We start from the raw sequence: 26,905 nt of genomic DNA, 5'->3' as shown, positions 1-26,905 counted from the left end.
CACAGACAACTGCATTATTATTTGGACAGAACAAAGCCTTTCAGAAAATCAGAACAGCTTTTTGTGGCCTATGCGGTAGGAGCTCAAGGAAAGTCAATATCCAAACAGACAATCTCAAAATGGATAGCCCACTGCATACGCTTTTGCTATTCCTTTCATGGCAAAACTGTACCTACAGGCATTAGAACTCATTTCACCAGGGCCACAGCCACCTCTGCAGACTTCCTCAGAGGAGTTCCTACCAAGGATATTTTAGAAGCAGCCACTTGGAGTTCTGTGCATATCTTCTCTAAGCACTACAACCTACCATTATACTCCAAGTCTAGAGCAGGCTTTGCCACTGCAGTCTTGCAGGGCATTTTGGCTCCTCCTAGCTCCACCTAGTGCCTACCACCCCTTTCTTAGCTTTGGGATTCTACCCATCTGTTATGACTGCAGCTGTATGCACTATGAACGTAGTACAGTTTTGTACTTACCATAAATGTAGATGTTCGAGTACTAATACAGCTGCAGTCCAGGTTTCCCTCCCACCTTCCCCTCTAGGGGTATTCTTTTATGGTGTATTTGCTTGCAACTACTGTTTTTTGATTATATTGCATTGCATTATTACATTATTTTATGTATTGCCTTCCTTCTGGGGGCACCTGACATCTGGGGCAAGAAAGACTGAAGAAAATGGCATCGGCTGGTTCTTTTATACCCCTGTCGCACTGACGTCAGGGAGGAAGCGACGACAACCGACGCCGGACCTAGACTTTGGAATTCGGCCGACCGAGGACCCGCCTGACGGCAGGAGAACCCATCTGTTATGACTGCAGCTGTATTAGCACTCGAACATCTACATTTATGGTAGGTACAAAACTGTACTTTCTCCCAGCCCAGCTGTTTCTTTTGGCATGCCTGAAGCTGTTCTGTTTGCACTTCCTCTTTGTCTTATCTTGGTAGCTATTCTGTTTTTCATTCTGCCTGATGATCTCATTCCTCTCTAACCCCTCTTCATTTCTGACACACCTGTTCTGTTAATCCTGATATGTCTTGTCGCAGCTACATTTCTGTCATGTCTCTTCTATGTTCCTGCTCTCCTTTTTTAGTGAAGTGCTGTATCTCACTATTAAATTCCATCTTTTCACTTGTTTGAATCTGGCCATCTCACTGCGAGTTTCTTTCTCATATTTTCCAGTCACATTACTTTTATAAAAGGAACACAGTCCTATCAGATGAAGCTGCATCTCTTAACAGCAGTAAGGAAGAACAAAGCCAACCAGTACCTTGTCTCTGAAGTTCACACTGTTGAATTCCTCGATTAAGCTTTCTTCCCTATTTTGCCATAAACACTTCATTCCTTCCAACACACAAGCTGTTTTATCATCCACCCTTCTTTACTATCCTGTCACATTCTGCAGTTCTGTTTCCTCATTCTGTAGTTAATCTAATCCATTGCTTTCATCTCCTATATTTTGCATTTGTTTTGACCAGTTATTATAATCCCACTCAATTAAATTTCTCTCTTACTACCCTCCTTACACCCCCAATAATTGAACAGATTTGTCCTTTTTCTTTCACTCACTTTTTCCTGCTTTCCATAGGCAAATCTCTTCCTTAATTGCTCAACCTTACACCCCCAATAATTGAACAGATTTGTCCTTTTTCTTTTGCTCACTTTTTCCTATGCTTTCCGTAGGAAAATCTCTTCCTTAATTGCTCATCTCTACGTTACCCTTATTTGTTTCTCTCTTTTCCTGACCCCTTCTCCTACTTTGCAAATCCAGGTAATTTCCCTGATTGGTTTGAAATCCCTCTTTGCAAAGCTGCCTCTTCCTGTTTTTCAGGCTGATTTCCACCCTATCTCTGTTCCCTGTGCTTTCTGTATGTAATGCTTTTTTCCACTGCTTTTGCTTCATTTTAGTCTTAGCACCTTAGTTTCACCCTGTGTTTGATACATCCAGGTAGTTTCTCTCAGTATCTATTATATGTGCTGTCCTCAATGGTTGCCTTCCCTGGAAGCCATTGCGCTGTTCTATTCCTTTCTCTCATTCTGATTCATAGGTTCATGACTCTATCTCTGCTTTTGCCTGAGTTGATCCTGCATCTTCTCTCCTTTTGATACTCAATGACCATCTTTCTCTGTTTCCATTGGGTGACTCCATGTGTCTGCATCTCTCCTTTACAACCTGAAGCTAACTTTCTTTCCTTCTGCCTTACTGGTGATCTTCTGTTCCTGATCCTGGCTCCTGATTCTGTCATCAGTTGTGACAGCCTTAGTGAAGTGAAGAGCAACTGGTTCTGCAAAAGTTGATTCCTGACTGGACCTGTTTAATCCTCTGCATTTTTCTAGCTGCAATAGATGATGCACATGTATCTTTGTAAAGTAGTCGGACAGGATGTCAATATCCATTCTATCTATGTCTTTTCTCCATTTCCTTCTGGCTGCATGAGGACTCCATAAGCTGGTCCTGTTCTCCTGGTATAGCAGAGCACGTGTCAGGCACAGTGTAGCATAATGTGGCTGTCTAGCCCTGTGGATTGTACTGATTATGAGATGTACGTTCTTTGCGAAGTCCTGGGCCCTTCTGAGTTTTCAATCCACAAGCATTTCTAAATCTTATCTCACTTTTTCTGGCAGGAGCCACTCATTATTTTCCCAAGTCTGTTTTCTCAAATGATATTTTTCAGTTTCAATCACGTTAATTTCACTGTCATTGTTTCCATTCCTTGTATGCATTCATGCATCCTTTGCATTACCAGTTATCCTTTCAAGTCAATTTCATTCTTGCTGCAACTGTCTGACCATGCTGAGTCTCACCTGTTTGTTTCAAGGCGGCTTTGTCTCTGTATACCTCCACTAACATACTTATATTAAATTAGATTTATCTTCCTTTGTTTCTTGTAGCAGACCATAGATGTTCTTCGTGTTTCACTGTTGCAGTCATTACATTTGGATTATCTGCTTGCAGGTAGCCCTCAGTCGGCCTGATTAACAAAGTCTTGGGTCCTGTGTCAGTTGCTGTCTCTTCTTCCATGATGTCAGGTTGTCAGGGGTATAAAACATGCAGCTGACGTCATTACATCAGTCTTTCTTGCCGTGCCCGAAGCAGAAGCAGTTCGCAAGTGCCTGTTGGCCGACTCATGAAATTTTCGTTTTCTAGTTTCTGAACTGAAGTCTTCAACTAAAAGCTAAGTACCCCGTTGGGGAAACTTTTTCTTGCTCTAAACCGATGTCAGTAAAAGTAAATAATTGCATTTCTTGTAGAAAGCAAATACCTCATAAAGATTTTCATTCGTACTGTATTCCTTGCCTAGGCCCTGACCACGACGTACCTCGCTGTCAGTTGTGTGCCTTATTTAAATGACGAACTATCCGTCGTTGGTATATTTGCTCCTCTAAATTTTTTGGTGCTCGGTTCAATTATCCTGATATGTCTTCGGTACAGGCTGCCCAGTTCGCCGGTACTCAGTGAGGTGCTTTCGCAGCCCCTGATACCCGCTACTTCAGATTCGCAGGCCTCTACTGAGACCCATTCGGAGTCCGGTATGTCGCGAGATGCTTCAACTGTGGAACCTGCGGATGTCTCTATCTTGGATGAGTCCGGAGCCGCTGTGCAGGCACCTGCTTCTGAGGGTGTATTCAGGCCTACTGACTTGCATATTAAACCGGCACCATTTTCTTCTTCAAGGCCTAAAACTCGAACCATGCCTAGAAAACTGATGCCCAGACCGCATGGTCAGGCCTCTATGCCTAAAGAACAAATGATAAGAATGACTGAAGACCTTATTACTTTAAGCCAACCTTCCCCCTCTAAGAGACCTAGGACTGAGTTTGCTTATGATACTTCTGACCAGGATTCTGAAATTTCTGTTTCTTCTGATGACCAGGATTTACCCTTATCTACCCATGAGGATTCTGATGCTGAGGACTCTATTCCCTCTGCTTCCCCCCAGAGGATTTCTCTTTTGGTGAAACCTTGCATACTCTCAGGGAGCTTTTCCATTGGGAAAGTCAGGATTTCTCTGATTCTAAAAAGAGGCTTAGGGATTTCTTACTCCTGCCCCAGCACAGGCCTTTAGCTATACCTCCTGTACTGGACATTGTTGATGATGCCTTTTCGGAATCTAGCATGGCCCCTGACTCTTTACCTACTGCTTCCAGAAAAGCTGATAGATATTACAGGGTTCCTGATTCTCACAAGTTCCTTTTCAAAAATCCTACTGCGGATCCTGAAACCATTTCACAGGGACCCAAGGGCATTAAAGCTACTACTGCCAAAAATCCTACCCCCTCTGATAGAGACTCCAGGGCGTTGGATAGATGGGGTAAGAAGGTATACACTTCTGCAACTTTGGCCATTAGGGCCTTGAATTGCCAGTTTCATATGTTAAAGTATCAGCTGCATATTATTGGATTGCTTAAACAGAAAATGATGTTGATTCCTGATTGTGCTGAAAATGAGGATTTACAGGACTTTTTGCATTCTGCTGAACAAGTTGGTAAACATACATTGCAATGTGGTTTTGATTCACTAGAGGCATCTTGCAGGGCTGCGGTCACTGGGTCTCTGGGTCTCTACTTAGAAGGCAGGCTTGGCTTAAGGAGCAATCCTTGCCAGATCATATTAAAATGAAATTACTGGATGCTCCCTTTAATCAGGGCCATCGTTTTGGCAACAAGGCAGAAGAAGTTCTTAAAAAGATGGAGGAAAAAGCTAAATCTATGCAAACTGTTAAAAGACTTTTTACAAGTACAACGTCCAAGATTTAGGTGGCATTGCCTTCTAAGAATTGGTCCTTTCCTGCCTCTTCCAGATCTTCTCAGTCCAAACCCAGATTCAGCAGAGCACCTAGGCTTCAGTCCCAGGGGACACACAGGACTAAGCAGTGGGGGGCCTCCACTTCCAAATTTGGGAGTAATAAAACTCCCCCCATGGTAAACTGACTCAATGACTTCTTTTTAAAAGTTCCAAGAACTTCTCAACTGACTGCCCCTTTGGGGGGAAGGATGACACCTCATGCAAAGAACTGGGGACTCATTACCCAGGACAAATGGGTTTTAAATATAGTGTCCTGAGGATGCAGATTTCACTTCCACACGTCATCAACTCCAAGCGGTTGGCCGGATCTATCTCCAAAGCAGTGGGCAGATGCCCAAAAGCAAGTGCTCGCTCTCTTAAGCATAGGTTCTATTCAGTTGGTACCAGAAGAGAAAAAGGGACAAGGTTTCTACTCATGATTTTTCCTGGTACCCAGAAAAGGCAATTCATGATGTCCTATTCTGGACCTGCCTACTCTAAACACCTTTTTGGTGATTCCAAAATTCAAGATGCTGACTCTTCACCAGTTGCTTCCTATGCAAAGCAAAGGTGCCTGGTTGGCAACACTAAATTTAAAGGAAGCATACCTGCACATCCCAATCAGGGAATCTTGCAGAAGATACCTATGCTTCAAAGCAGGCTACACACACTATCAGTTCTCTGCACTGCCCTTTGGCTTATCTACTGCGCCCAGGGTATTCACAAAATGCCTAGCTCCAGTCATTGCATTTTGCAGGCAAAGAAATATTCAAATATACCAATACCTGGACGATTGTCTAATTCAGGCAGAAAACCAGGGCATACTTTTGAATCATCTGGCTTTTGTACATAGGGTGCTAACTTGTCTGGGGTATACCATAAACGAAAAGAAATCACACCTGGTACCCTGTCAACAAATTATATTCCTGGGAGCAAGCTTGAATACAACTTCCCAGATGGCTTTCCTCACGCCAGAGAAACAAATTCACTTGACAACCTACTTCAAACAAGTGGTCACAAAAACCCTGCTATCTGCAAGACAAATACTACAAGCCTTGGGGTTCATGGCCTCCTGCATTCTTCTAATTCCATATGCAAGACTGCATATGAGGAAACTACAATGGTATCTAAAAAGCCTATGGTGTCAACATTCTCAGGATCTAGAAGCAATGATTCCTATCATTCCTTGTCAACGCCTAGAGTTCCTTTGTTGGGAAGAGGCCTACCACCAAAACAAGGGACTACCATCACACTACCCCCTGCTGCCTAAAACCCTAAGAACAGACACATCAGACTATGCATGAGGGGGGGGAGTGCACCTGGAAGGGAAGTGCATTCAGGGAAAATGGAGCCCAATTCAAATGCACCTTCACATCAATCATAAAGAAATGTTAGCTGTACAGAATGCTCTGACATCCTTCAAGGACCACATTCTTCCAGGACAATTAATGGTAAAGACGGAAAACACCACTGTATTGTGGTACATAAACAAGCAGGGGGGTACACATCCTTACCCCCTCTGCAGACTAGCCATGACATTGTGGAACACAGTCTTGAGCTACCAAGTACATCTACAAACTCAATTCCTGCCAGGAAAACTAAATACACTGGCATATGGATTAAGCAGAACCCTCATGGACCCACACGAGTGGAAACTGGAACCAAGGATTTTCAACATGTTGACAAGCAAATTGGGGAGCCCAGATATAGACCTGTTTGCCTCCCCCCAGAACTATCAATTGGAAACATTTTGTGCAAGGACTCCCCACAGACAAGCTTGGAAAGTGGAAGCTCTGTCCTTCAACTGGAAAAACCTATTAGTTTATGCCTTTCCTCCTCTGCCTCTGCTCTCCAAAGTACTACTAAAGATTAAACAAGACAAACCAAGGATGATTTTGATTGCACCAGCCTGGCCACACCAACACTGGTACCCCCTCCTGCGCAGTGTGTCACTGTTGGCCCCATGGCACCTGCCTCAGACTCCTACCCTGATGTCTCAGCAGGAGAACCAGATTCTGCACCCTCAGTTTCAAACACTGAACCTAGCAGCCTGGCTAATTACCTAAGCTCTTTTTTACCATCCCTCAGTAAACCAGTGATGGATGTCATTTTAGAGGCAAGGAGGCCTAGTACTAGAAAATCTTATGCTGAAAAATGGAAAAGATTCTGTGCCTGGAACCAGTCTCAAGGGACGAGCAAAGCAGTGCCCAATTTACCTCAGATTTTACAATACTTAACTGAGATGCTTCACAAGGGCCTGTCTTTTTCCTCAATAAAAATTCATGCCTCAGCCATTTCAACTCATTATAACACATAACCTCCCCTCTTCTCTCTTCCACTGCTCAAGCAGTTCCTAAGAGGGGTCAAAAACTTAAGACCACCCAGGAGAGTTCCAACTCCAGCCTGGGACCTTAACTTTGTATTGGAGAAATTCACTCTTGCTCCTTTCAAGACAGCTGCTACTGCAGATTTAAAATTCCTTTCTTGGAAAGCAGCTTCCCTTTTAGCCATCACTTCAGCAAGAAGGGTATCTGAATTACAAGCCCTTATGGCAGTGGAGCCTTTCATCATCTTTTCATGCAGACTGGGTGTCCCTCGGGACCAATCCCTCTTTCATGCCAAAGGTGGTATCCAGTGTGGCCTTTAATCAGTCCATTTGTTTGCCTACCTTCTTTCCTAATCCACAGAACAAAGGGGAACGGATACTGCCCTCCTTAGATGTGCACAGACAACTTCTACTTGGACAGGTCTAAACCTCAAAGGAAATCTGAACAACTGCTGGTGGCATTTGCTGCAGGGACTGAGGGGAAGGCTATTTCAAAGTGAACCATCTCCAAATGGATAGGCCATTGCATTCACTTCTGCTATAAGCTCCATGGAAAACCTATCCCACAGGGGATCAGATCCCACTCAGCCAGGGCTGCATCTACCTCTACAGCCTTTTTATAGGTTTATAGGTTCATACTAGGCTATCTGCCCTGGGGCAATTATAAGCCTAGCCCGATTCTGTATGGCTTACGCCACCCCTTGATTTGAGTATACTGTGCCCTTTTTAAGGTTTAGTTTACTGTGCCTCTGTCTAATAGTGACACAGGAGTAATCCCTGGGACAAACCTACGATTCTCCATCCACCTATCGAGATTATTCTTGAAGAGATTCAGTGAGGTGCTCTGCCTCACATGAACTGGAATTCTATTCCAGAGCGAAGGGAGCTTCTGGGTTATGAACCTGTCCCTCCAGCAAGTTCTATTTATTTCTGTGCTGAGGTTCAAGTCCCTCGAGCGTGTGGCTCTAAGGGATTTAGATTTACTGAGGTGGAGCATGTCCATTAATTCTGGATTTGACATAGCTTTCTATGTCAGACATAGATCGCCTCGAAGTAGGCAGTATGCAACTGAGTAGAGCTGGAGTTTTTTTAACCGAGCAGCATATGGCATCTGTTTGAGACCCTTGATCCTCTTGGTGAGATACTTTTGGGGTCTTTCTAATTGCTGCAGGTGTCGGGTAAGGTACATCCCAAAAGGGGCATTGTATTCTATGATGGACCTGATGAGGGATGAATAAAGGGGCACGATTACCTCTCTTGATCTAGATGTGAAACCCTTTGTGATGAGGTGGGCTATGTAGAAGGTCTTTCTAACCACTTTGGCAATGTGGTTTTCAAAGGAGAGATTGCTATCAACTTGGGTCCCCAGGTCCCTAATAACTTTCTCTGTACTTAATGGGTTTCCGCCTATGTGGTAATTTGCGGGCACATTGTTTTTGCCATAGGGTATGACTATACATTTTTTGGCATTTAGCTTTAAACCATGGCACTGGCACCAGTTATCTGTCTCTGTGAGACCTTTTTGAAGGATGTTTGTGTCAGCTGGAGAGTCGATTATGGGGCCCAGTTTGCAGTCGTCTGTGAACTTGGTGAGCCATAGTCCTCCCACGTTTGCCTGTACCTCGGAAAAGTATATACCGAACAAGAGTGGTCCCAGGACAGAACCCTGTGGGACGCCACTTGTGATCGGTTTTGAGTCTGACATGGCTCCAGCAACTCTCACTCTGTAGGTTCTGTCTTTGAGCCAGTTTGTGACCCATCTTGTGACATAGGGGTTTATATTTAAGCTGGATAGCTTATCTATGATGCCCGAGTGGGGTATTGTGTCAAATGCCTTTGCAAGGTCCAGATAGGCTGTGTGGACTACCTTCCCTTCATCTATGGCTTTGGTGACTGTTTCGAAGAAGTCAACCAGGTTCAAAAGGCAGGATCTGCCCTTGACAAAGCCGAACTGGGTAGGATCTACTGTCTGTAGGTCCCCAATGTCTTTGTTTATGAGCTCCATGATGATCCTCTCCATAGCCTTGCAGACTAAGCTAGTCAGGCTTATGGGGCGATAGTTTCCAGGGTCCGTAGAGGCTCCACCTTTGTGGAGTGGGACCACTGTTGCTGTACGCCATTCTGTGGGCACATATCCTGTAGTGAGGCTGAGATTGTATAGCTGTTTTATTTGAGGGATTAGTTCCTCTTGGAGTTCATGTAGGACGCAACCTGGGACGCCATCTGGTCCCATGGAAGCAGTGCTTTTTGCTTTGGAGAGGGCAGCCTTCATCTGAGCATCAGAGATGTTTGGGAGGCAGCCCTCTTTCGGAATAGATACTTGCTCTTTTGGAGTGGAGGGGGTGGAGAAGTTTGCACTGAACCTGTCTGCCAGGATATTGGCGATGTCTGTGGGTTCAGTGTATTTTTTGTCGTTTAGAATCAACTCAGAACAAGTCTGGGAGTTGCATCCCAGGTTCCTAAAATAACTGAAAAAAGCCTTATGATTGTCTTTGGTGTCCTGTGCAATTTTTCTCTCGAAGCTGGCCTTGGAGGATTTTATGAGGGATTGTAATTTTTTGCTAGTACTGATCAGAGATGCTTTCCCTATTAGGGATTTTGCTCTATCATGTAGTAGCTTCCTCCTTCTGTTGTACAGTTTATTTATGGCAGGGGTCCACCAGACTGGACGCCTGCCTTTGGATGATTGGGTCTTGGTTTTGTTTGGGATTGCATGATCCATGCATTCCTGGAGATGTCCGTAGAATGTGTTGATATAGGATTCTGCAGTTTGGGCCGTAGTTTCCACTGGCCCTGGGGCCTTGAAGGATTCCACTTTGGTTTTGAGAAGTGAGAAGTTCGCTTTTGAGAAGTTTTTCACTGTGGTTTTCTGGACTGGGGGTGGGGTCGGGATGTGGACATCCAGTGAAATTAATTTATGGTCTGATCTTACCAATGAGGGATATACTTCTGGTGTGGAGCATAGAGTCCCCATGTTGGTAATGATCAGGTCTAGTATGTTGTCCCCTCTTGTGGGAGTGGTGACTAGTTGTTCCATAGCATTCGAGTTTATAATTTCCAGGAACCTTTGGGCTAAGGTGCTGGGGCTTGAGTAGTGCTCCCAGTCAATGTTTGGGTAGTTGAAGTCTCCCAATATAATGGTGTTCGGAGAGATCTTCATGTTCTCCAATGTTTTCAGGAAAGCCGAGTGGGATTCCTGACTTTGAGAGGGTGGTCTGTAGGATGCTATAAACTGAAAAGCAGTCTTGCCCACTGTTAGTTGCACATGGATGGTCGGCGATACTTCGTGCAATGCCACTAACCTGGAAGTGTGGATATCCTTGATAAATATGGAAACTCCCCCTCCTTTTGTGGTTCGGTCCGGGTTTTGGGGCCGAAAAGCATGATATGAGGTATAGCCTGGTAGTGCTGGGGTGCTCTCTGGAGCCTTGAACCATGTTTCTGTCACTGCACAGATATCGATGTTCTCCATACTGAGGAAAGCTTCGAGTGCGTGCATCTTGAGGTTAAGGCATGCAGCCATCATTGCATCAGTTTTTCTTGCTCCAGATGTCAGGCATATCTACCAGGGACATTCTAGAAGCTGCTACCTGGAGTTCTGTACATGCTCTCATCAAGCATTACCATTTGCCAATTTTCTCTAAATCCAGAACTGGCTTTGCCACTGCAATTTTGCAGGGCATTATAGCTGGTCCTAATGCTATCTAAATTCCTCTTCCCATCCTTAGCTTTGGGAATCTACACAAATGTAATGACTGCAACAGTGAAACATGAAGAACATCATACAATTGTGTACACCTACCATAAATGTTGATGTTCGAGTGTATTCACTGTTGCAGTCCTGGTTACCCTCCCTCCAGGCCCCTGACTTCGTTTGGCTATACCTCTTCTCTCCTTTTCAATGCTTAAAAGCTTTTTAGTGTATTTTCTTTTTTGTTTGAGATATAACCTTGTATTTTTATAGATTTAATTGCTTCCCATTAGGGGGGCACCTGACATCTGGAGCAAGAAAAACTGATGTAATGATGGCTGCATGTTTTATCCCCCTGACGACCTGACGTCACAGAAGAAGAGACAGCAACCGATGCAGGACCTAAAACTTTGTTAATCAGGCCACCTGAGGGCTACCTGCAAGCAGATAACCCAAATGTAATGACTGCAACAGTGAATACACTCAAACATCTACATTTATGGTAAGTGTACACAACTGTACTTTTCTTAGACCTCATCACACTGAACCTTCTCAAATCACTGGAAAAAAATCTCAAATCTCTTCTAGATGTCAGACAAGCACTTCAAGATTTCCCCAACAAATATGTCAATGAATTACGTACAAATTTTAAGACTTCTTTGGGCCTCTCCTGAAACAGGCTTGGGCCTTCCCATGGAAAATTACCTTAACACTTAAAATACATTAGGCATTTTTGATTTTGACAGCATCATCCTTTTGGATGTTTTTTGCCATATTTTATTAATTTAAGGCATTGATATGGTGAGACCAAACAAATTAGGCAGCTATTGTCATTAGAAAGACTACACTAACCCAACAACTGATAGTTTTACAAATTCTCTGTCAGTAAAAGAAATTCAAGAATTTGTCCAAAACACACACACACACACACACACACACACACACACACACACACACACACACACACACACACACACACACACACACACACACACACACACGTAACTCTTGAGTGGTGCGCACATAAGTAAGAAAATAAAAACAGAAAGAAACACAACACTCTCAGTAGAATTTACTTATCTCATTGTAGGATATGGTTACTTTGGGAGATATTTCACTCTGTCACAGTTTGGCAGATCTATTTTGGTGTTAGAGGATCTGCTGAAGTTGTCATTAGTCAGTTTGGCTGCTCCAGTTAGTTTATTTGTTTGTTTGTTTTTTTTTATGCATGTATATATATTTTTTTCATTAACTAGATAAGCCCCAGAAAATCACGTTTTATTTACTAGGAGACACGAGGTGGCATTCATAATAACCTGGAGAGATTTGACAAGAACACACAAGAAATTCCCTCCCTCCCTCCCTCCATCCTTACTTTTTTCATTAAGTATGATGGAATATTTTATACCCACCTAAGATGCCACCAACTCAGCAGATGGAACTCCATTTTAATTTCTCAAGTGAAGGGTGGCACCTCAGAAGTGCTTCACCCTCTTAATGCTGCACTACAGTGTCAGTATTAAACATAAGTTCAAGCACCTGGGGTAGATATTAAACCTATGATCATCCAACTTTGAATGCAAATATGCTAACTGTTAAGCAACTGACGCTGCAAGGTTGCAGTGTAAAAAAGTTGTGTGTACCACATGATATTATAATGAGCTACATGCTGTGGTACATGGTTTGACTGTCTCAACAATTTACCTACTGTATGACATTGAGCAAGTCACTTAATCAGACAGTGCTTTAGGGAACTTGGGATATGTTCCTTAATGGTCTCTTGGACTGCATGCGTAGTAGCTACCTATGAACCTAAAAAGAGTTGCAAAATGGTGACATAAAAAAAAAAATCAGAGCAATATTGTTCCTAAGAGCTTACTTTTCACGAATAACCCTGTGAGCTTGAAGGCAAATAGGACAGAAGCTTAGATAACACCTACAAGAATTCTGCATTCCTGTAATAAAGAGGAATTATGTTTTTTTTCCTGTTTGTCTTTCATCAGGTGATTAATGATTACAGTATAGATATAGCTACATTGCGCCTATCGAGCTAGGATAAAAAATGTATTTACAAGAACTCACTCCTTTGAATTCTTTAAGTATGTTGTCAGCAAAATAAATCAAATACACTGCCAAACTTTGTGCCACCATGTGAAGATAACCAAACCATAATTAAAATGCAAAACTTAACAAGCTGCAGTGCAACCAAACCTCAGTGGTCCTGTATGTATTGTACAAATAAGAAAAAAAATGCATGGAAAAAGACCAACCTAACTTACTAAACAGGAATGTTATGCAGTTATCATTGCAGATGGTACATCTGCATATAATATATGCTACACACATAAATACAGAACATTGTCAGTGGCTTACACTGGAAATTTCAGAAGAAAGCTAACTACTAACTCTTTCTGAAAACATTATCAGGGTGGTAGGCAATGGGATAGTATGGAAAGGGCATCAGGAAATATGCTGATACTTTTCATATGGATCAATGCTGCAGTAGTGTAAGCTGTATGGGTTACATCCTGCCAAGGACATAAAAGCCAGCCAGCCAGCCAACTTCCAAAGCATCAGGGCACCTTCCACATGCCCAAAGTATTATCTTGTGCTGAGCTGACTAAAAATCAAGTTTTGGTGCTATGATCTTCAGAGCTTTCCTGATACCAAAGAGAGCCCTCCTCTGTGGGCCTTCGAGCATTGATAGCTGGCTAATGCCTTTTCCATTGCTGGACAGATGACTTCTCTTTGGGGGGGGGGGGGCTTCCACTTTACTTTTTATAACAGAAAACTTTCTTTTCTGTGAAAATTAATTACTGAAGCTGGGGAAAAGTGTTTTTAATGACTGTCACATAATTTTTGTTCACTTTTAAATGGGAGCATTATTCTTTTCCTTTTGTGGTAGAAAGTTATTAAGGCTAATTTTAAACTATATTTTCTGGGTACAAGTTGGGTTACTGAATTTTTGGGACTGAGGTAAGTGTTTGAAGTTCTTTTTATTGCATTTTAATGTGGAAAATGTTACTTTTTTACAGATTATCTATTTTAGTTATTGTTGCCAGTCTTCCCTGGGAATCCGGCACCTTTTTTGGCTTAACCATGGAACAACCTGCCGGTTCATTGATTCTTCCTTCTTCCAGCCACAAAAAGAAAAAACTGTCAAACACTTTTTGCCACCAAAGTAGGCTGCTGAAATGCCTCAGACACAGGTAGGTGACTCTGCTGTGGCCAGAACTAATTCCTTGGCGCACTCATCATTTTCCTTGGGTTCCGCTGTTGTAACCCCAACAGCCACCATGAACTAGGGCTTTGACATATCCTCTGTGGCTGTTGGAGTGCTCTGCGTGAGCAAGGGAGAGACACTGTTGTTGGTCCTGGGAGAGGGAGCAGAGAATTCCACTCTGCCAAGCCAGAAAGCTATGCTCATCCCTAAGGAGGCTTTTTCTGCAAAAGTTGGGCTGTTTCTGCAGAAATTCCTGTCAAAAATAATAAACATAAACATATGTTTTAGGCTTAGCTCAGGGTTTATTGCAAATTCTTGACCTGCCCTGTATGGAAGTTTCTAGTAAAAGAAAAAGGGATTATTATTTTTTTTTTTTGAAAAAAAAAATTAAAGCGTTTGAACCTCCAAATAATTGTAAAGGCACAGATTATGTGTTGTCTCCATAAATGGTTATAGGTCATAGGTTGAACTAGATTCTGAGGAAAGTTTTGCTTCAGACAGTACTTTTGAAAGATTCTCTTTCTATGAAAGTATTTCCAGAATGAATCAATTGTAACTATGGGAAAACACTTATGTTTCTCGGTCCTTCAGGAAGTATGATTTGTTACAAGTGGAAAGAACCTCTACTATTTCTCCTTTTCTGTCTGCTTTGGAGTATGTGTTTGTTACAGCCTGCAGTTTCTCTGAAAGGCAGCTTGCTGCCTCCCAGAAAAATTAGATAAACTATATAAAGTGCTTCAGTCTTTAAGTTTTTATACCCTTATCTCAGATCAGAGCCAGCAGCTATTGCTTTAGTGAGTCCTGCTGCTGGTAAACATTTAGTTAATGCTAATCCATCTCCTGCTGACAAGGATGGAAGGACTTTTGATTGATTTGGGAACAAAGAGTTTTCTTTAAGAATTCAGAAATGTCAAGCTCATGTGTTGACATTTATACTTGCTGCTTGTGAGAATATGAAGAATATTTTGGCATCCGATTCCTCTTGTGAGGAGGAATCTTTTTTTGACTTGGCTGTCTGAAATGTGCACATGATTTTGCTTGATCCCACTGGAACTGTTGTAAGGAGGTTTGCCTGGCTGTGTTCTCAAAACCTCCCAGAAAATTTTCCCCTGGACAGAGAAATAGGTTTTAGACCATTTGCTGCTGCAGGGATCATTATAAAGTGTGATAACAGAAGAAAGCTGATCCAAGGAACTTTCAGATTCGTCAGCCCCTTTCTCCAAGTTTGCCAAGAGATTTAATGCTACCTCTACAGCTTTCTTTAGAAAGTAAAATAAACAGACCCAGAAAGCTACTGATAAGCAAACATTTAAAAAAGCAATGTCAGAGAAGCTATAAAAAGAAATCAGGAAGACTCCTAGAATAAAGGACAGCCTAATATGTCCGAGTGACTATATGAAGGGCTTCCCTCCCCACTTTCATCTGGGCAGCCCCTTATTCCTTCTATGGAGTCTGAACCTCCATTTCCCTCTGTCAGTTTCAAACAGATGGGTTGTGAGAGTAATCCATCAAGGTTACAGATGGCAGTGGGAGTATCTTACTCCTTTTTGTAGGATTCTTCCTCACCCACCATAGCAGAGTTTTTCCCCTTCTGTCATTCAGCATATATGCACAAGCCAGTGCATTTCTTTGTGCCAGTCCCAAGCCCGGATAAATGGGGAGGGTTGTGCCAGGAAGGGCATCCGGTGTAAAAATTCTGCCACATCACTTATGGCGCAAAAATTTCATATTTCCATACCGGATCGGTCGAGGCCCGGGTTAACAACGACCACCACCAGTACTGTTAGCCAACAGGGTGCTGGCGGAAATTGGGCTACTGTTGGCCGAAGGAGAAGAGTAGGGTGAAGGCATGCCCGAAGGCAGGAAGAGAGGAGGAAGGTTAGGAGTGTAGCAGTGAAAGTAGGAACTTTGAATGTTGGCAGTATGACTGGTATAGGAAGAGAGCTAGCTGATATGATGGAGAGAAGGAAGGTTGATATATTGTGCGTGCAAGAGACCAGATGGAAGGGAAGTAAGGCCAGGTGTTTAGGAAACGGGTTCAAATTGTTCTATCATGGTGTGGATGGCAGGAGAAATGGGGTAGGGGTTATACTAAAGGAACAATATGCCAAGAGTGTTTTAGACGTGAAGAGAGTGTCTGACAGAGTGATGTTTATGAAGCACGAAATTGATGGTGTAATGATGAATGTTGTTAGTGCATATGCTCCACAAGTTGGGTGTGCGATGGATGAGAAAGAGAAATTTTGGAGTGAGTTGGATGAAGTTGTGGTGAGTGTACCCAAGGGTGAGAGACTAGTGATTGGAGCGGACTTTAATGGGCATGTTGGTGAAGTGAACAGAGGGATGAGGAAGTGATGGGTAGGTATGGTGTTAAGGAGAGGAATGCAGAAGGTCAGATGATTGTGGATTTTGCGAAAAGGATGGACATGGCTGTGGTGAATACATATTTTAAGAAGAGGGAGGAGCATAGGGTGATGTACAAGAGTGGAGGAAGATGCACACAGGTGGATTATATCCTATGTAGGAGGGCCAGTCTGAAGGAGATTGGAGACTGTAAAGTGGTAGCAGGGGAAAGTGTAGTTAAGTAGCATAGAATGGTGGTCTGTAGGATGATGTTGGTGATCAAGAAGAGGAGGAGGAGTGTGAAAGCAGTGCCAAGGATTAAATGGTGGAAGTTAAAAAAGGGTGATTGTGAAGTGGAGTTTAGGGAAGAGTTAAGACAGGCACTGGGAGGCAGTGGAGAGTTACCGAATAGCTGGGTAACTACAGCAGAACTAGTAAGGGAGACTGATAGAAAGGTTCTTGGTGTGACATCTGGACAGAGGAAGGAGGACAAGGAGACCTGGTGGTGGAATGAGGAAGTACAGGAGAGTATACAGATGAAGAGGCTGGCGATGAAGAAGTGGGATTGTCAAAGAGATGAAGAAAGTAGACATGAGTATAAGGAGATGAGGCGCATGGCAAAGAGAGAGGTGGCAAAAGCTAAGGATAAGGCATATGGAGGGTTGTATGAGAGATTGGACACTAAAGAAGGAGAAAAGGACCTGTACCGATTGGCTAGACAGAGGGACAGAGCTGGGAAAGATGTGCAGCAAGTAAGGGTGATAAAGGATAGTGAGGGAAAGGTACTCACAAGAGAGGAGAGTGTGTTGAGTAGATGGAAAGAGTATTTTGAGAGGCTGATGAATGAAGAGAATGAGAGAGAGAGAGAGACGGTTGGATGATGTGGGGATAGTGAATCAGGAAGTGAAACAGATTAGCAAGGAGGAAGTAAGGACAGCTATGAAGAGGATGAAGAATGGAAAGGCTGTTGGCCCAGGTGACATCCCAATGGAAGCATGGAGGTGCTTAGGAGAAATGGCAGTGGAATTTTTAACTAGATTGTTTAATGAAATTTTGGAAAGTCAGAGGATGCCTGAGGAGTGGAGAAAAGTGTTTTGTTACCTATCTTTAAGAATAAGGGTGATGTGCAGAGCTGCAGTAACTACAGAGGGATAAAATTGATCAGTCACAGCTTGAAGTTATGGGAAAGAGTAGTAGAAGCTAGGTTAAGAAGGGAGGTGATGATTAGTGATCAGCAGTATGGTTTCATGCCAGGAAAGAGCACTACAGATGCAATGTTTGCTCTCAGAGTGTTATTGGAGAAATACAGAGAAGGTCAGAAGGAGTTGCATTGTGTCTTTGTAGACTTGGAGAAAGCATATGAATGGGTGCCTAGAGAAGAGTTGTGGTATTGTATGAGGAAGTCTGGAGTGGCAGAGAAGTATGTAAGAGTGATACAGGATATGTACGAGGGTAGTGTGACAGTGGTGAGGACTGCAGTGGGAGTGACAGATCCTTTTAAGGTGGAGGTGGGATTACGTCAAGGATCAGCTCTGAGTCCTTTCTTATTTGCAGTGGTGATGGACAGGTTGACAGATGAGATCAGACAGGAGGCCCCGTGGACTATGATGTTTGCAGATGACATTGTGATCTGTAGTGAGAGTAGGAATCAGGTTGAGGAGACTCTGGAGAGGTGGAGATATGCTCTAGAGAGCAGAGGAATGAAGGTCAGCAGGGCTAAGACAGAATATATGTGTGTAAATGAAAGGGAGGGTAGAGGAATGGTGAGGATGCAGGGAGTAGAGGTGGTAAAGGTGGACGAGTTTAAGCACTTGGGATCAACAGTTCAGAGTAATGGTGAATGTGGAAGAGAGGTGAAGAAGAGAATACAGGCAGGGTGGAATGGGTGAAGAGTGTCAGGAGTGATTTGTGACAGACAGGTACCAGTAAGAGTGAAAGGGAAGGTCTACAAGAGGGTAGTGAGACCAGCTATGTTATATGGGTTGGAGACTGTGGCATTGACAAAAAGGCAGGAGTCAGAGCTAAAGATGTTAAGATTTGCACTCGGTGTGACTAGGATGGATAGGATTAGGAATCAGTATATTAGAGGCTCAGCTAATGTTGGACAGTTTGGAGACAAAGCAAGAGAGATGAGATTGCATTGGTTTGGACATGTGCTGAGGAGGGAAGATGGGTATATTGGGAAAAAGATGCTAAGGATGGAGCTGCCAGGTAAGAGGAAAAGAGGAAGGCCTAAGATAAGGTTTATGGACGTGGTGAGAGAGGACATGCAGGCGGGTGGTGTGACCAAGCAAGATGCAGAGGATAGGAAGAAATGGAAAGAGATGATCCGCTGTGGCGACCCCTAACGGGAAAAGCTGAAAGATGATGATGATGATGATGATGTCATTCAGCATATGCTTGCTCAGGAAGTGATAGAAGCTGTCCCTCTTCTTCCGTTAGGGGAAGGGTTTTATTCATTGATGTTTCTGCTGTCAAATAAAGAAAATTCTTGGAGACCAATTCTAGATCTTTCTTTTCTGAGTCTGTCTGAGATAGTACCCATGTTCAAGATGTTATCTGTTCACAACTTGTTATCCCTTATTCTCCATTTGGGTTTTTTAGTGACATTAGATTTAAAAGATGCTTATCAATGCATTCGTATAGATCATGAGATATATTTTTTTAAGTTTTTTGTGTCTATATCACATTATCATTTTTCTGAGTTACCCTATGGTTGTCTATCTGCTGCTTCAAGAGTATTCACAAAGTGTCTTACTCCTGTGATAGCTTACTCCAGGCTGCAAAGTAGTCATATTTTCCTTATTTGGATGATTTGCTTAACTTTGTAGAGTATTTTTAAAGCCTCAGGAATCTCTCACTTGAGCAAGAAATCTCCTGCACAGGCTGGGATTCCAAGAAAACTTACAGAAGTCTTGTCTGACTCCTTTTTACAGGATTGTTTTCCTGGGGTGTCTCCTGGGCACCTCAGTTCAAAGAACTATTATTCCACAGGAAAAAATAGATCTGTAGTTGGATCTATTCTCATGTTTTTCCACTCAGTCTACTGCCCTAGCAAGGAAATTCTTCAGGATTCTGGTTCTCACGGCATCTGTGGTACTCATGTTACCACTTGTAAGAGACCACATGAAAAAAAATTCAGAGGTACCTAAAATCTTTATGACCCCAGCATCAACATACCCTGACATTTCAGATTACAGTTTTGGGGATTGTAAAAGGGAGATTTTGTGGTGGAGACACCAAATTTCTCAGAAACCAGGTCTCCCATTTTCCCTTCAGGCTCCAACACTCACCTCAGACTTTGCTTGGGGAGCAGTGTCTATGGGATCATTTGTAGTCCCTGGGATCTCTATAAGTGTTTACAGATAACACCACAGTAATGTGGTACATAGATAAGGAAGGGGGAAGCAGATCTTACCCTTTGTGCACACTAGTCATGGTAGCCTGGGTAAAGCTTTTCAGCACACTCTCACTCAACAGGCATTGTATATGCCTTTAGAGGATAATTGTGTGACAGACAAAGTGGGAAGAACCAAGGAAGAATCTCAGAATGAAAACTGAATCAGAGGGTCTTCCAAGAATTGATACTATAGTGAGGAACACCTCACATAGATTGATTTGCCTCTGCTTTGCCAAGAAGTGATACAACAGTGAGGAACACCTCAAATAGATCTGTTTGCCTCTGCTCACAGCAATAAATTGACAAAATTCTATGCCTTGATTTTACACAAAAAGATCTAGAAGACAGATGTATTTTCTTCTTCTTGGAAGGGAATGTGTATATATACTTTTACATGTTTTTCAACCGATATCCAGAGCCATTCTGAAGATTCAGAAGGACTCTCCAAAGGTCATTGTAGTGACTCCCTTTTGGGCCAGGCAACAGTGGTTCTCCCTTCTTTGGAAAAAGGCCAGGTGCAATTGAAATAAGCTTCCTCACAGACTGGGTTTACTCGTACAAGACCTGGGGAGTTTGATACATTGGGAGCCCAACAACTACAGCTGGCTGGCTGGATTATAGAGTTTTAATATATTTTTAGGCACTTTTTTTTTCACTGGGGACATGCAGCCAGTATTAATGGAGGCAAGAAAGCCTGCTGCTTGAAGATCATATATTAGTAAATGAATTAGTAATTTCTAGTTGGTGCCAAGAAAGGAGCCAGTACTATTTCAGGGTTGTGTTTCTCTGGTTCTGCATTGTTTGTGTCAGTTACTGTCTTACTTCTCAGTCAAGGTTCATTTCTCAAGCCATTTCAGCATGTCTGCCCATGAAACTACCACTTTCAATGCGGTCTTATGTGAAAATGTTTTTAAAAGGAATGCTGCATACAAAGCTTCCTAGAAAACATGTGGTACGTCCTTGGGATCTTAATTTTGTATTAGAAAAAAACAACTCTTGCTCCATTTAAACCAGGTCATCAGAATGACTTGAGATTCTTGACATGGAAAACATTATTATTCATTGCTTTGACCTCTGCAAGAAGAGTATCTGAGTTGCAAGCTCTTGTAGTTGCCCATCCTTATCTCATTTTCCATTTACTAATCCTACATTTACTACTAAAGTGGTGCCTGAGTTTAAGTCAATCTGTCCATCTCCCTGTCTTCTTCCCAGAGTCTAGAAATGAGGGAGAAAAGATGCTCCATACCTTGGATATATAGAAACAACTCGGGTAAAATCTAACAGAACAAATTCTTTTAAGAATTCCTGATCAGTTCTTCATTCATTGTGAATATCTGTGTCAAAACAAACAATTTCAAAATGGTTGTCTCATGTTATTATCTTTTATTACACTCACTACAGCAAAACTATTGCAGAATCAAGCTCATTCTACCAGAGGCTTTGCTTCATTGTGGCTTTTTGCAAAGGGTTGGATTCTAGAAGTATTCCAGAAGCAGCAACTTGGTCTACAACAGGCTTTGTTAGGACTATTCTCCAGGGCCTCTTGGACCTTCTTTCTTCCTCCTTCCCATGATCTTAAGCTAAGGTTACTGTAGAAGTGGTCATTGTGATGAACATAGTACAGGTGTGTAAGTAAACTTACCATAACAGTAGATGTTCAAATGATCGCTATTGTAGTAGCTGCTCCTTCCCTCCACCACCCTTATTTTTGTTTGTTTTTATGCCAGGGTGTGGACATATAGTATTATATGCTTAACATTGTCCTTCTCAGAGGTTTTGCCTCTCTTTGTTGGCATGAAGGGTCTGAAGCGCTTGGCACTCAAACCTGACATTTAGTCAACTTCAGTTGGGTAATAGTTTGGACATGTGGAAGTTGCCTTGAAGATTTGGAAGCTGGCCAACTTTTATATCCTTGTCAGGATATATGGGTTGTATAACCCGCATAGCATAGGCTACTTCAGCAGTGAGCACTCAAACATCTACTGTTATGGTTAAACTTATTTACACAACTGTAGCTTCTGGACTGTTAGAGAATTAGTTGGATGGACATTGAGGAGATCACTGACAGAGAGCAGTGGAGAAGGTAGTCAAGCTCCTTGGCAGATATTTTGTCATAATATTAGAGGATTGTGGGGGACTTCAGAGAGCTATTGGATCACTAGCTTGAGATCTCTTTATACTTTAAGAAATATCAGTCAAAGTCCATTTCTCAGCCATTTCAGCATGCCTGTTTATAGATCCCCATATTCAAAAGCAGTCTCATGTGAACATGTTTTTGAAAGGGATGATGCATGCAAAGCATCCTAGAAAACAAGTGGCACTACCTTGAGATCTTAATTTTTTGTTAGAAAAGCTAAGCCTTTCTCCATTTGAACTAACTCATCAGGATGACTTGAGGTTCTTGACATTAAAAAAGCTTTGGAAGCTGTCCAGTTGTTTTATTCTTGGCAGGATAAAACCCATTTGGCTTAGGCTATTGCAGAAGTGATTATTTAAGCATACTGTTATGGTACGCTTGCTTACGTAACTGTTTGATAGACATTGAGGAGACCACTGACAGTGAGCAGTGGAGAAAGTAGTTGAAGATCTTTGGCAGATACTTTATCATAACATTAGGGATTGTGGGGGGTTTCATATCATTCTGCACTGGGGAAACATGTTGGTACAATTGATAAATGACTAGGTTTGTCAGAAATATACTGATGTAGCACATATTTTGGTATGTCTTTTCTAAGCATCCACTGAACATTGAAATATATTCCCATACAGAAGCCAGCACTCATAGAAATATGTGACAGAACATAATCAAGTTTCATTAACAAGTGTTGCTGAAGTTGCAGAAAGCACCTAACTCTCACTTTGGCATTGAAAAGAGCATGTCTGTATCAAGTCACCACCTCCAAACTCAGTTACTTTATCTTTTGGCAGAAGGTCACCACGTAAGGTTTATCTTTTAAGTATCTGATCTAATTTTGGAGCATATACATAGCACGCAATACAATCCCATGGAATCTGCTGCACAAAATGTATCTGTTCCAACCATTCATACTCACTGTGAAGCCTCTAAAACAGCTGCAATGTCTGGATTGCTTACCTGAGCACTTACTCTCTTCACTAAAGATTTACATTGCATAAAGGCAAGTTATAGTTCTGAAACACATTAGACTATATCAGTGCCTTTTCAAGCAGTAGACAACTGACATGAAATATTGTTGTTTCCAGTTTTAAGATTTTAACTCAAAATTTAATTTCTTACATTTAAAAAATATGTTGTACAGACCCAAATAAAGGTTATCTTCCCTGACATGAGAACAAGCCATCACACAGTTTGTAATTTTCAAAACACTTTCTAACAGAGCTAAATATTAACAATAGCTAAAAGGCATCACAGTGGATGTAAGTATCTCCCAGGCAACTTGCACCTCAAGCCCATTTCCCCCACCCCCACTTCAATTTCATTTATACCCTCATTACTCCTCCCATTTCTCTCATAAATCAATCACATACCATTCTTCCTCCTCCCCTCCAATTACACTTGATTATACAGTCATATCATTCTTCACTACCTGTCACTTCCTTACATGTAACTAATTAGTTATCCATTACCTCTGTCATTCTACACCTCACACCAAATTCACAGTCAAACCCTCTACAATCTCTCAAAGTCTAACAATGCCACTTCATTACATAGTCCTAGTCACTTTGCTAATTGCCACTTATCTACTTACCTCATTCCTTGCATTACACATCACAATTCCCTCATCAGCCGTATTACTCAACACAACCCAATCAACCAACACTTACTAAACCAATATAAGTCCACACCTCTACAAGAACTCCTTCACAGACTTCTTTGCAATCAAGTATTTATCCACCCAACCAACTTCTAACTTATTCCATAAATATTTGAAATTACTATCAAAACCTACCCAACTATTCCCATGCAATTTATCTCTACTTATGCAAGCTGGTGATATAACTATGGCCCACAGTCATACTCCCAACCAATTCCACCACAAAAAAACACCTACCAACAAAACTATATGACTCACCCCCAGAGTAGCTCTGACCTCCTAATTCCACGCCATTGTTAGGCTATATACCCCCAACATAACTGTTTTAATTTAACTGAAACCTGGTTAAAACCACACACCAAAGACAGTGAACTTCTTACCCGTGGTTTCAGTATTCACAGATTAGACAGATTCAACAAGTGAGGTGGTGGCATTGCAATTATCTACAAGGACACACTCAATCTAGAAAGATTAGATAAATACTCCTCCAATCCAAATAGCTCAGAAGTATTTGTAACCAGCCTACAACTAAACAATAACAAACACATCATCATTTTTGCAGTCTACATACCCCCTGGTGACAACTCATCAATAATCGAATATCTCTTAAATTGGGCAGCAACCATCTCTAACCAAGAAACAATTATCTTTGGCAATTTCAATGTAGACTGGTCTTCCTGTTCTTTTGGAAACCCACCAAATTATGTAAACCTCTATGGCTTTACCCAACTCATAATTGCCCCAACTAGGCTTGACAAACATAGCAGAAATGAAAAAAGAATCCGCACTTGACTGGATTCTCACTAATAGCCTCTCCGTATGCCCGCACTCTGGGTTTCTCCCAGACACTCTCAGTGATCACAGACTCACCTCCCTCATTAGACACAAAGTATGCCCTAAAAAGTCTGTCATAAACAAACACATCCATAACATAAAGAATTTCTCAACAGACATCTTTAACTTCCTCTTGAAACAAGTTAACTGATCCCCGTTAAAATACCTCCAGCTAGATAATGCAACTCAATACTTTAACGACACATTCCTAGATATCCTAAACAAAATAGCCCCATCAGAAAAAATCTGCATAAAATCTAAACCAACCTCTTGGATAACAAAACACGTTAAACTTCTTATGAAACAAAGACACAGAGCATGGTATCACTACCAGGCCACCAAAAACCAAACAATCCTCCAAACCTACCAACACTTAAGAAACAAAGTCAAAAAACAAATAAAAACAGATAAAAACTCTACTACTCAGCAGCCCAACAGAAACATCTAAATAACCCCCCAAATACTGGGCCTCTATAAATCAACTTCTCAATCCCAAACATTCCTCTGCCCCTAACCCCTCCTCCCCAAACACCACCAAAAGAATAGCCTCTCAATTCAACTCTCACTTTACTAATTCCATACTGTCTGTACTAAATCACAGCACCTCCAGTCTACTGATAATACCCACCAGCTCAGTCAGCAATCCTGTATAACATTTAGCCTTAAACCAGTTCCTACAAGTTACATTAACAATCTTCTCCAGTAACTGAAACCTCATCTCTAGCAGCCGACCAGCTTCCCCACACATTCTTGAAGCTGGCACCTGACATCATTACTTAGCCCGTTTCCCTACTAATAAATTGATCTATCTCTGAACAGTACATCCCCAAACTCTGGAAAATATCTCATATCATTCCATTATATAAAGGAGCCACCTCAACACTATTATTTAATTATAGACCCATCGGAATACTCTCTCCCCTTGCCAAAATCCTTGACAAATGCATACACTCCCAAATCCTTCCCTATCTCCTGAACAATAACCTCTTTTCAGATACTCACCATGGTTTCAGACCGAAGCACAGCACCACATCTGCCCTAATTAGCTTTATGGATATATTCAACCAATCTAGAAACAACAGACTTTATGTTTCATCAGTTTTTCTAGACATGTCAAAAGTATTTGACACTGTCTCACATCAAAAACTTCTGTACCAATTAGACGCCTTAAACTTCTCACAACCCACCCTATCATGGTTCCATAGCTACCTGTCAGACAGACAACAAGTTGTAAAATGTCTAGACAATATAGCCACACATTTACCAGTTTCTGTAGGCATAACCCAAGGTTCCATATTTGGTCCTGTTCTCTTTTCAGTCTTTACAAATGATCTCAAGTCATCCATCACATCAGCTAACATTATACAATATGCAGATGATTTTACACTCATCTGCTTAGCCACCTTGATCCCTGCACTGCTCCAAAAACCACAAAAAGCCTTCACAGATGTTGAACACGACCTTTCCGGCAATCAACTTAACACTCAACCCCAACAAAACCAAACTGCTATTTTTTACCAACAATAAAATATCTCATCCCCCCAATCCAATTTACCATATTCTCCATTAACAACACCAAAATAGAGCCAGTAGACCACACCAGATTTCTGGGTGTCACCATTGCCAAATACCTCAGCTATGACCTGCATATATACCAAACAATTAAAAAAGGTCCACGTTAAATTTGGGGCACTCTGTAGACCCAAAACATTCCTCACCCATACCACCAAAATAGCCAATGCTTGAACCCACCTACTTTCCACAGTGTTGTATGCCTCCCCAATTTTCACAAATCTAATGAAAACTTAGCTGAATAAACTGGAAGCCTGCTACAATAAAATAGCCAGATTTGCCACCAACCTTCCTTGCAGGACACACTATTGTTCAGCTCTCCACAAACTGGACTGGTTGGAGCCCCCAATCCTATTATACCTCAACCAACTCACAATTTGCCATTCCATCATCTATCTAACAGATACATGTCCTGCTCTTAAAAACCTAGTAAAAACCTACACATGCAGTAGAGCCCTCCACTCATCCAACAAACATCCTTTAGAAATCCCCAAAACCAGTAATAGCTATAGGGATGGCTTGTTCTCAGAGCACATCTCCAAAATTTGGAACTCAGTTCCCCAGCCCATTCTGTCAACAGCTAATCCCTCCAACTTCAAAACCCTTCTCAAGTCCCATTTGACTAAAAAACTGGCTGTGCTCCTGTTCTGCCCCAGGCTGACCCCCTAGCTTATTACCATTCTTCATAATCTAATTGTTTAATATCTGATGAGACCACTTACTCACCCCAAAGTAGTAACACTCATTTTTTTGTTACTTATGTGTGCATCCAAGACCTTGCAGTATAATGTGTAATACATGTGAACTACCATCCTCATTGCATTGCTTGTACTACCATTGTATGTTTTCTGTTTTTTTACAAAAAAATCCATGTTTTCCATGCATTTTCTTGGGCTCAGCTGGACATTCCCGGTAAACAAATGTAGAATAAAATAAAA

The 26,905-nt window shown here is 41.9% G+C and overlaps 1 protein-coding gene across 1 annotated transcript in view; it reads left to right on the top strand.

Annotated features, from left to right (window-relative positions):
- LOC122815187 (anoctamin-2-like) overlaps positions 1–26,905 on the top strand; it is a 2,140,961-nt gene that overhangs the window by 475,969 nt on the left and 1,638,087 nt on the right. The window lies entirely within an intron of this gene.

The sequence above is a fragment of the Protopterus annectens genome, chromosome 11.part0 (genome assembly GCF_019279795.1).
Source record: "Protopterus annectens isolate FY-2018-M chromosome 11.part0, PAN1.0, whole genome shotgun sequence".
Taxonomy (NCBI): domain Eukaryota; kingdom Metazoa; phylum Chordata; order Ceratodontiformes; family Protopteridae; genus Protopterus; species Protopterus annectens.
This window is presented reverse-complemented; position numbering and strand designations above follow the sequence as displayed.